Source organism: Canis lupus, chromosome 8 (assembly GCF_048164855.1).
Source record: "Canis lupus baileyi chromosome 8, mCanLup2.hap1, whole genome shotgun sequence".
Lineage (NCBI taxonomy): Eukaryota > Metazoa > Chordata > Mammalia > Carnivora > Canidae > Canis > Canis lupus.
The window spans coordinates 57,452,610-57,463,327 of NC_132845.1; the positions used below are offsets into that span (position 1 = coordinate 57,452,610).

General features: G+C 44.0%; 1 long non-coding RNA gene across 1 annotated transcript; it reads right to left on the minus strand.

Moving 5' to 3' along the window:
* Positions 1-866: 866 nt before the first annotated feature.
* LOC140637645 (uncharacterized) lies at positions 867-9,059 on the minus strand. Its single transcript, XR_012034713.1, has 3 exons — positions 8,748-9,059; positions 5,196-5,402; positions 867-1,967 (listed from the first exon to the last, which is right to left on the minus strand). It is a non-coding gene; the product is annotated as an uncharacterized lncRNA (long non-coding RNA).
* Positions 9,060-10,718: the final 1,659 nt, after the last annotated feature.

The window sequence follows — 10,718 nt, forward strand, 5'->3', positions numbered from 1 at the left end:
AAGGCTGAATGACATGGCATCTGCCACAGGAGAGATGCCAGCAAACTTGGACGGGGGTCATCCCTGTGCTTTGGTCCCTAATAACGACTCCAGGTCCCAGTGATAACCTCCCATACTGGTCAGGGTTTCCTAAGATGCCCCTGAGCCTGAAGAGGGAGAAGAGATTAAATTCAGTTGAGGAGCAGGGTGGTGACTTTGGAGATCTGGGTCCCAGAAACTGTCTGATCAGCTTCTCTAAGGGCTTTAGGAAGGAAGTAGAGTTGAGCCCTTGACCTTTTCTTTGTGGCTTGGGATTGGAAAATCTGTATATTACTGCAACAAAGACAAGTTTGGATTTTCGGGGTGTAAATCCCTTTCTGTTCTTGCCACTTAGAAATCACCTCCCCCAGATGTGTGGGTGACTTAGTCTCATTTCATTCAAGTCTCTGCACAAATGTTATCTCAAGATCTCCCGACCTCCCTAAATAAAAGAGCACTCTCTCCTTTACCTTATAGCCCCTTACTCCACTTCATAGACTTACTGCTTCCTGAATACCTGGCTTCAGGTTATGAATTGACTGCTTAATTGTCTCTCCCACTAAAAGATAAGACTCACTAGGGTAGCGATTCTGTTCTGTGCACAGTGGGGAGTGGACAGTGAGAGCTCTGTTGTTCAAGTTTCGCCACTCATAGATTTGTAAAAAGTCTTCCTAGATGAGACAATGAAGAAAGCATCATGTATTCTCTCAGCATGTTTCCATTCATATGGATTTATTGAATTTATAAAATAGTATAATTTTTAAAAAAACATTTTATTTATTTATTCATGAGAAACACAGAGAGAGAGGAGGAGACATAGGCAGAGGAAGAAGCAGGCTCCCTGCAGGGGGAACCCAATGTGGGACTCAATCCCAGGACCCTGGGATCACAACCCGAGCCGAAGGTAGATAGATGCTCAACCACCGAGCCACCCAGGTGCCCCTAAAATAATGTCATTTTGCGTATACTATTCAATAGCCTGCATTTTCACTTACCCTATGTCATAAACTTTTCTCTATAGCAAGAAATAATATTTTTTAACATGGTCCACAGCATACCATTATTTGGGTCCTTTACAGTTTACTTAATTTTTTTCTTAATGTACACTTTTATTGTTTCCAATTTTATAGTTTTATAAATAAAGCTGTGGATTCATTATATAATCTTCTATAACAAGTTACCCAAAAACTTCGTGGCTTAAAACTACTTTTTATTAACACAGTCTGTGCAGGTGGGAATCTGAGCATGGCTTAGCTGGGTCATGCACAGACTCTCATCAAGGTGTTGGCCGGGGCTCTGGTCTCATCTAAAGGCTTGACCGGCAAGGACCCACTTCCTAGAGCAGGCATGTGGTTGTTGGCAGGATTCAGTTCTTTGTGGGTTGGTGGTCTGAGTGCCTCAGTTCTTCACGGGCTGTTGGATAGGGTCCTCCCTTCATCCTTTTCTGCGTGGACCTCTGCATAGGGCAGCTCACAGCCTGACGGCTAACATCATCAGAGCAAGGGAGAGGGTGAGAAAGAGAGAGAGAGAGAGAAAGAGAGAAAGAGAGAGAGAGAGAGAGAACGTATGCATGCCAGCAAGATAGACGTCAGTCTTTCTAACCTAATCACAGAAGAGCCATCCCGTCATTTTGCCATGTTCTATCTGTGATAGAAACAAGTGGCTAAGTGCAGCCCACATCCAGTGGGGTAACATAAGAGCATGAAGACCAGAAGACAGAGTAAATTGAAGTCATGTCCAAAGATGCCTACCACAGGCTGGTGTGCATATCCGTGTCTTTAGCTGGAGACCTCTACATCTGCATACATAGTTGAGTGCATCTCTGATCGCTCATTTGGGATACATTTGCTGGAAGGAGAATCATCGAGGTGGATTGTGCAGGTGTTTATCGCTGGGTCAAGTGTTACATGTTTCATAAGGCCTTTGCTACACAAACGTATACAGAACACCTTCAAAAATTAAAAAAAAATGTTATAGTCATTTATCCCCACGCCCCTTTTCAGAGTTGTGTGAGCATTGTCTTTTACACACACACTCATCACCAGTGGTTCTTTTATTCACTCCCAAGTTCATGGGTGAAACATACTTCATGAGAGTTTTCTCTTTGTTTTGTTTTTTCTTTTTAATTGTTAGAGATCCAACACATTTCATATGTGCATTGAGTATCTGGATTTATTTTTCTGTGTACAACTAGTTCATACCCTTTGCGTATTTTCCTATCAGGACGTATGTAATTTTTTATTGAATTGTCAGAACTCCATGTATTTTAAGTAATCGGTTTCTGTTACATAAATAGCAATGGAATAAGCATAAATGTCAAAAAAAATCAGCTATCCTGTATCTGTTTCATAGTTTACAAAAAAACCTTTTCACAGTTTATAATTGGCCTTTCACTTTTGTGATGTTTTTGATATAGGTACTTTATTTTATTTAAAGATTTTATTTTTTTACTCTTGAGAGACACACACACACACAGAGGCAGAGACACAGGCAGAGGGAGAAGCAGGCCCCGTGCAGGGAGCCTGATGTGAGACTTGATCCCAGGTCTCCAGGATCATGACCTGGGCCAAAGGCAGGCTCTCAACCGCTGAGCCACCCAGGCATCCCAAGTACTTTATTTTAAAGTATTTAAGATAATCAAATCTACTAATATGTTCTTTTATTTTTTTTATTCTGAGTTATGCAAAAAATTCTTCTCATCTATACCAAGTTTGATTACCCGAGTATCTGTCATTGTTTAGTTTCCTTCCTTCCCCCCTCCCTTATAACATTACAATGCTTTAAAATTATAGATGATAGCATCTATAATTTATTTTGCTTGATATATTCAAGTAACACTGTCTCCTGCTTTCTGCTTCTTTTTTCTTTTTACTTCTATGATTTTTAAAAAGATTTATCTATTTACATGATATAGAGAGACCTCAAGTAGGAGGAAGGGCAAAGGGAGAGGGAAAATCTCAAGCAGACTCCCTGCTGAGTGCAGAGCCCGACTCAGGGCTCCCTCCTGGGACCCCAAGATCATGACCTGAGCTGTAATCGAGTGGGATGCTCAGCCAACTGAGCCAACCAGGCACTCCACTACTATGATTTTTATAAATGAATAGTACTTTTACCATATGTTGGATGATTCTTCCTGCTTCTACAAATGGGAAGTGCCATAGTTATACTGTACATTTTTGTGTACTGTACATTTTTGATCAAAGGAAGATCAAACTCTCCATTCTTTTTTTTAAGATTTTATTTATTTATTCATGAGAGACAGAGAGAGAGACATAGGCAGAGGGAGAAGCAGGCTCCCCACAGGGAGCCTAAGGCAGGACTCAAACCCAGGACCCTGGGATCACACCTTAAGCTGAAGGTACATGCTCAACCACTGAGCCACCCAGGTGCCCTGAAACTCTCCATTCTTGAACACTTTCCACAGTGTTTTAAACAAGTACATCAATTTTATTAATATAATTGATTTGCATATTATTCATTAGCATATCATTACATTATTACACTAGTAAATTAATCTACTAACATACCTAACATACCTTGTTCTGTTTGTTCAGCCAAACACACAAAATGTTCAAGATCCATAAAAAATTGCTATGCTAACATACCTTGTTCTGACTGCTTATTAATATTTTTCTAGTTATTCAGAGATGTTTACTTTTAACACTTAATCACTTTGTTAAAATGATTGGGATTTTGTATATGTCTTTTTAAAAAGATTTTATTTATTTATTCATGAGAGACACAGAGAGAGGCAGAGACATAGGCAGAGGAAGAAGCAGGCTTGATCAAGCAGGGCTTGATCCCCAGACCTGGGATCCAGGATCACACCCTCAGCCAAAGGTAGACCCTTAACCGCTGAGCCACCCGGGTGCCCCAAAGTGATTGGGATTTTGATTGAAATTGTTTACACATCTAAGGAGAATTAATGTTTTTAAAAATATTATTCTTCGTGGCACCTAGGTGGCTCAATTAGTTAAATGTCCAACTCTTGATTTTGGCTCAGGTCATGATTTCAGGGTTGTGAGATCGAGCCCTGTTTCCAGCTCCACACTCAGTGAAGAGTCTGCTTAAGATTCTCTCCCTCTGGGCAGCCCGGGTGGCTCAGCGGTTTAGCACCACCTTCAGCACAGGGCGCGATCCTGGAGACCCAGAATTGAGTCCCACGTCGGGCTCCCTGCATGGAGCCTGCTTCTCCCTCTGCCTGTGTCTCTGCCTCTCTCTCTTCTGTGTCTCTCATGAATAAATAAAATCTTAAAAAAAAAAAAAAGATTCCCTCTGCCCTGCCCCCCACTTGTGCACGCTCTCCCTCTCTCTCTACAATAAATAAATAAATCTTTAAAAATAGTTTTCTTCCAAACAAAAACATAATAAATCTCAGTTTTTTTCAAGTCAACATTTTTTTTTTCTAGAATAGTTTCCACACCCAGCATGGAGCCCAATGCAGGTCTTGAACTTGTGACCCTGAGATCGAGACCTGAGCTGACATCAAGAGTCAGACGCTGAACTGACTGAGCCAGCCAGGCACTCCTCAAGTAGACTTTTATGAACACCCAATAAATATTTGTAGCAATTTTTTATGGATCTTGAACATTTTGTGTGTTTGGCTGTGACAGTTATAATGACTGTTTATATTCCACAGCATTAAAATATGGGGGAAATTCACCTCCCTGAACTTCCTATCCTCATCTTTAAACCGGACATGTTAGCTCCTGCCTCTCCCAGACGCGGCGAGGGGTTAAATGAGGTGGTAAATTTAAAGCTCCCCGAGCAGTGCACAGCACACCAGGTGTTCAACATGTGGTGGGAAGAGTTGTTGCTAATGTAAAAGAAATTGTAGAACAGCCTCAGATAATCGTGATCACGCTCGACCGTGAAGAAAATCCCTCTTCCACATGACAACTTCCTATGCACCTGGTACAATTAGCCTATAAATCTTTTGAACTGAGGCAGTGAGACAGCGGGATAGCACATAATAATCCACGTTGGAATGTTGTGGCTTTAACTTTTTTTGGCCCAGTCCTGCATCACACCACCAGATCCGTCCAACTACTTATCAGATAAAAGCTACTTGATTTCTGATTGAAGCAGAAATGCCTCTCATGGCCTGCCATTAAGTGTGGCCTGGCTGCTAAGAGTGATTCGTGAATACATAAATACAGGAGTAAATAGATATTTACCTCGCTGTCTTCTAATCCTAGCCATTCTGACCTGGAGATTCTATGTGATGCTTCTATGTGACAGTTTCATTGGATAGAGCAGAAGGGAGTCGAATGGGAAGTCTTAGATTATTCAATTTCTTGCAAAAATCATAGTGGAAATGTCCCTAGACATTGCCAACGATACATTCTCTGACTCAGTCATTAGGCAAAGAGATGAGCTGGGGGCTGAAGGACAGAATTAATATAATAAGTAATTCTGTCCCTTTGGCGGTGTCTTTCTGCAGGAAATAATGATTTTATGTCTCACTTCTCCCTTGTTCGTGCATTGCTCATAACAAACAGTTCCACAGTGAGTGACTATTTACGTTGCAAGGCAACAGCATCAGCATGATGGGCTAGCCCCTCAATCTTTCTCTGCAAAGTTGTGTGTTGGGCTCCCTGGGAAACCCGAGAAAGCTTTCCAGGTGGGAATAATAATCCTGTTGCTGGCTGTAGGTGTTGAAGTTTGGAATATGGGGCCAGGCAGATGTTCATTCAGGCCCTTGCGGTGCTACTTACTGACTTAGCTTCACTGCACTTGTTCTCCTGTCTGAAAATGGGGGTGCTCATGCCTGGCTCACACATGAAAGCGTAGGGCACAGGGCCTGCAGTGTAGACAGGGTTCAACATGGTTGACCGGGGACAGGTCAGATCTTCTAGCCCCTGTACGTGGAAGAACACGAAGCTGGGTTGCAGGATTCCCCTGTGAACGCAGGTGGAAGGCACGAGTGTGTATCTCTTCACCCCTGCGCCTCCCTATGAAAGTTTATTTCATTCATTCAAACATTATTTAATACCTCCTTTGTTCCCAGCACTGTGTTGTAGGGATGAGAAGATGGAAAGACATCAAACATGTCTTTGATGGTCATTTTCATCTGATCATCTCTCTGTACCCTTATTATGTGCTCTATGCGAAACCAAGCAAAGGCATCACTAAGAATGCCGCACTCCCATCTGGATGCTCGAAGAATACAAGTTGGTTGCTCTTGTGCCTATTTTAAAGATTAAAAATATTTCCAGCACAAAGACTTCAATAAGTCCCCCAGGGTCATACTGTGATACATCAGCATTTAAACTTAGAACTTTGTGATAGCATAACCTGAATTCTTAACCTCAGGGCTCTATGGCCCTGAACCAGCCTAAGTTCCCTGCTGACCAGTGAGGGGTTGGTTGGAAGGGCAGACATGCAGAAAATACAACAGAATGTATTAAGAGCTCTGGGATCATTGCATAAGGTTCAGTGGGATCACAGACAATCAATGGATTATTGTCTGAATATTATGCTCGGCTTTTGGGGATGGCTTGACCAGGATGATAAATGTCTGATTTGAATCCTGAAAAATTAGTAGGACTTTGCCACACGCATCTGGCTTTCTAGGTGGAGGGAATGGCCTCTTTAGAGGCACGGCAGCTTGAATATTCGCAGGGCATGCAATCAGGAGATAACACGTACTCCATGGCTAAAGCAGAAGAGAAATGCAGGGGGTGGAGTGGGAGGGGTCCAATGGAAGTAGATTGTTGGGGGGATTTATTGCTTGTCTAGGGTTTGCAGTCAGTCCTAAGGGCAATGGAGAGCCCCTGGAGTGTTTTCTAAGAGGAACGACACGATCAGATTGGTGTTTTAGGAAGATCACACCTGCTGAGTGCTGAGTGAGTGGATAGCTCCAGCTCTGTGGTGGCTGATAACACCAATGGCAGGTTGAGCTAAATAGTGAGATCCTGAGCTTAGACAATGGGACTGGGAGGAGAGATTTATGGGGAAGAACCCCTATTTATGAACTTGAGCATCTATGTAGAGGGAGGCAGAGGGAGGGGAAGGAGGGTCAGGGAAAATACGAGGGTGGCTAAGGAGCTAACTTGGACACCCTGGTCATGGTGCCCCATCCCCACAACACCCAACTAGAGACAAGCAAGCCTGATTTGACATCTGGACGTAGCCTGTCAGATAGACCATGAGTCTTTCCGTTTAAAAAGCGCAGCAGAAACCTCTGATTATTCCAGTTCAATGTCCTTTTGATCTGAAGGCAAATTTCATCAGCCAGGAGTGCACAGCAGGAGGCTGAAAGCATGCAAAGGCATTTTGCCTCTTTGGTTCTCCAAGACCCATCTCTAGACCTAAGCGCCCGAGTCACCTGCCTCCCTGCCATGTCTGTCACTGTCCACTTCCCAAGCAATTCACATCCTGCAGACCCGGGCATTTTAGGGTATCCAGGATGAGGGCAGTGTTGTGATAAAGCTACAATCCCATCCCTGTGACCCTCAAGAGATGCTCCCACAACCTGTTAATTCAGCAAATGTGCATTGAGCACTGATGTGTTCCAAGGACTGTGTATGTGCTAAGGATACAGCTGCAAGCAAAGGGAAGACCCTCAGTCCCTGACTTTGTGATTCGAACCTTCTAAAGGGGTGGGGAGGGTAGATATTACAGCCATATAAAATAAAAACTGGGAGTGCTCAGGAGTGAAGTGCAGAGCCATGAGACTCCATGCCAAGAGAGGAAAACTTCTTTCTTGGTGAGGTCAGGACGGCACTGCTGAGAATGTGCCAATCACACTGAAATCAGAGATGAAGTGGTGTGTTTAAGCAAGGATGAAAAGGAAGAAGAGCTCCCCAAATATACCTACCTTGCCCAGTTATCCAAAAAATCTTAAAACATTGCTTTTCCTTTCTAAAAGATTTTATTTATTTATTTATTCAAGAGAGACACACAGAGAGAGGCAGAGAGAGACATAGGCAGAGGGAGAAGCAGGCTCCCTGAAGGGAGCCCGATGCAGGGCTCGATCCCAGGACCCAAAGATTATGACCTGAGCCAAAGGCAGATGCTCAACCACTGGGCCATGCAGGTGCCCCCAAACATTGCTTTTCTGACATCAAACTCTCACTCAAAGATTTAATGGGGTTCCTTGCTGCTTACAGTTCAAGTAGATACTTCTTGGTGTGGCAGGCCAGGCCTGTCCCGTGTAAGGGACTTGAGCTGAGGCTTGGCAAGGGGGAGCCCTGGGCTGGGTGCCAGGTGGATCCAAGGTGAGCCCAGGCTCCATCCCTTGCTGGCTGGGTAACCTTAGGCAAGTTCATACCCTCTCTGTGCCTAAGTCTCCTGGCTGGGAAATTGTGACTAAAACCGCCCTTCCTCTTAGAGATTCCTGAGCAGTTAATGAGATACTGCAGACAGCCTGGCAGGGTGCCTGACATATAGTAAATGCTCAATAGTTGATGGTTTTTATTGACATGGACTTCTCAATTTGACTCTAGGTCAATTTACTGAAAATCAATCTCCCTAAAGCCAATTCACCTAAAATCAAGCCAGTAAAAAAAAAAAAAAATCAATTCAGTGAATGACCAATTTGGCACTGGTATTTGATGCAGAAAGTCACCCTAATTGGTCCAAAATGGAAACATAGGACAAAAATGTCACCGCACCTCTCTCTAGCAACTGGCTTTCTCTTGCTTCCTCTTCACGGCTGACTCCTAGGAAAAGTCTTAGTATACTAACTCACCGACTCTGCTTCTTCACTTCTGTTCCTGACTCACCTCTTCCAACCTGGCTCCTGCCTTCAGTAATACTCCAGAAAGCTCTCCGCTTCACTCCTGTGATCAAGAGCGCTTCCCATTCCTGAGTTGATGTACTGCTCATGGCTTAACTGATGTGGAAAGTTGACCACTTTCCCTTTCTGGAAAATTCTTCTTTTCTTTGAGTCATGACTCACCACACTTGCCAAACCATTCCTCTTACCTCTCTGACTCTTGTTGTTATTACTTAGGGCAGGATCCCACTTTCTTCTAACTGCCTCCCTACCCCCACTTGGTAGCATTCACCTCTATGGCTTTACCTTCGTTGTCTATTTGCTGATGACCCCGAAGTTTCTTGTTCTAGAACAGATCTTTATTCTGAGGTCCACTCCCATGTGTCTAACTGATACCTTGAGGTCACCACTTGAGGCATCTTGCAGGACCCCCAGTGCAGCCAAGTCCTCCCCCTCCAAAAAAAGCCAAGACTATGCTCATGTTTCCATCCACCCCCCACCTCCAAGACTCTGAATCTCATTGTATAGTATCCTCGCCACTGCCCCAACCCAGGGTTCATGTCTGAAACCCAGGACTCATCTCTGATCCTGTCTCCCGCTCACCACCTCCATACACAGGATCTACAAACCTTGTGGATTCTCCTCCCAAACTTTGTCCCTTTTCTACAGAGAGCTTTTAAAAACACAAATTGGATCATGTGGCTCCTCTGCCACATGATGAGATGAGAATCCTTAATTCTCTTAGGATGAAGACCCAAATCCTTAACATGGCTTGCCAGGCCCTGTGTAAACACATCGTGGCTTTTCTCTCAGCCATATGTCCTATTTATTCCCTTTTGCTTCCTTGTCTCCAGCCACCTGCCTCCTTTCCTACCTCACTGATGGTGCCCACTGATGCAGGAAATGTGTTAGGGTTGGAAGCTGATGGCCAAGTTAGAATTCTTGAGACATCTTTGGTGCAGAAAGGTAGTTTTATTAAAGCACAGGGACAGGACCTGTGGCCAGGAAGAGCTGTACTGGGGTCATGAGGAGTGGCCCATTATGGACTTTCAAGTTGGGAAGGAGTTAGGGAGAGTGTAAGTCCCTAAGGAATTTTGGAAGCAAGGTTTCCAGGACCATGAGGGGGCTAGTTATTGTTGGGAGAAGGTCATTTATTACCATCTAATAAAATCTGAGTCATGAGACCCTTTAGATGGGTATCAGTGGGTCATGTGCTTGGGCAATGATGGCCAACGTGTGTTTTGTGAGGTTGGGAGCTAAAGGGAATTTCTGGAGGAATTTTTATATGTTAAAGTAGGCTTACAGGATCCTGAGGGTTGGGCTTGGATTGCCTTTAGTCCTTAGCAAAGTGTTAACATGGAGGCAGTTGAGTCTTTAGAGGGAGGTCACTCTGCTTGTTGCGAGGATTTGTCAATGTGCTGTAGGTACCAAGGAAATTCTCTTCTGCCTTTGTTTCTCACATCACCTGCCTGCTGCTGCCTTGATATGGGGTTCTCTCTGAGCATGGACTCTTCTTCTGGATCTTGCACCCAATACCACAGGCTGCTTCCCCTACAACGTTTAAGGATCAGAGTAAATGTCACCTTCTCAGATTGCATGACTTTCCTAATTGTGAGCTCACATTTCACTTAAACAAGGACATGGATGAATGATAGGGTAAATCTCTATATGCCACGAGTGTAAGGACCGTGTCTGTCTTGTTCACTGCTGCGTCGTGTGTTGGATCGCATACTGGCACGGTGTAGTCACTCAGTGAGTAGTCTTAGAAGAGAGAGATAAATAAGCAAACCTCTATTTCTTACCGTATTGTCTGAAACGAGAGGAAGATAAGGAGGTGGAAGTTCTGGGCAGACTGCCTAGTGCTGCGAGAACTCATTTTCCTTCTTAGAGTCTTGAGCAGACAGTGGTCATGGCGGGGCAGCCAGCTATGAAGTCTGTGCTGACAGGGAAAGGGCTCCCAGAGTGATCAGAGATGACA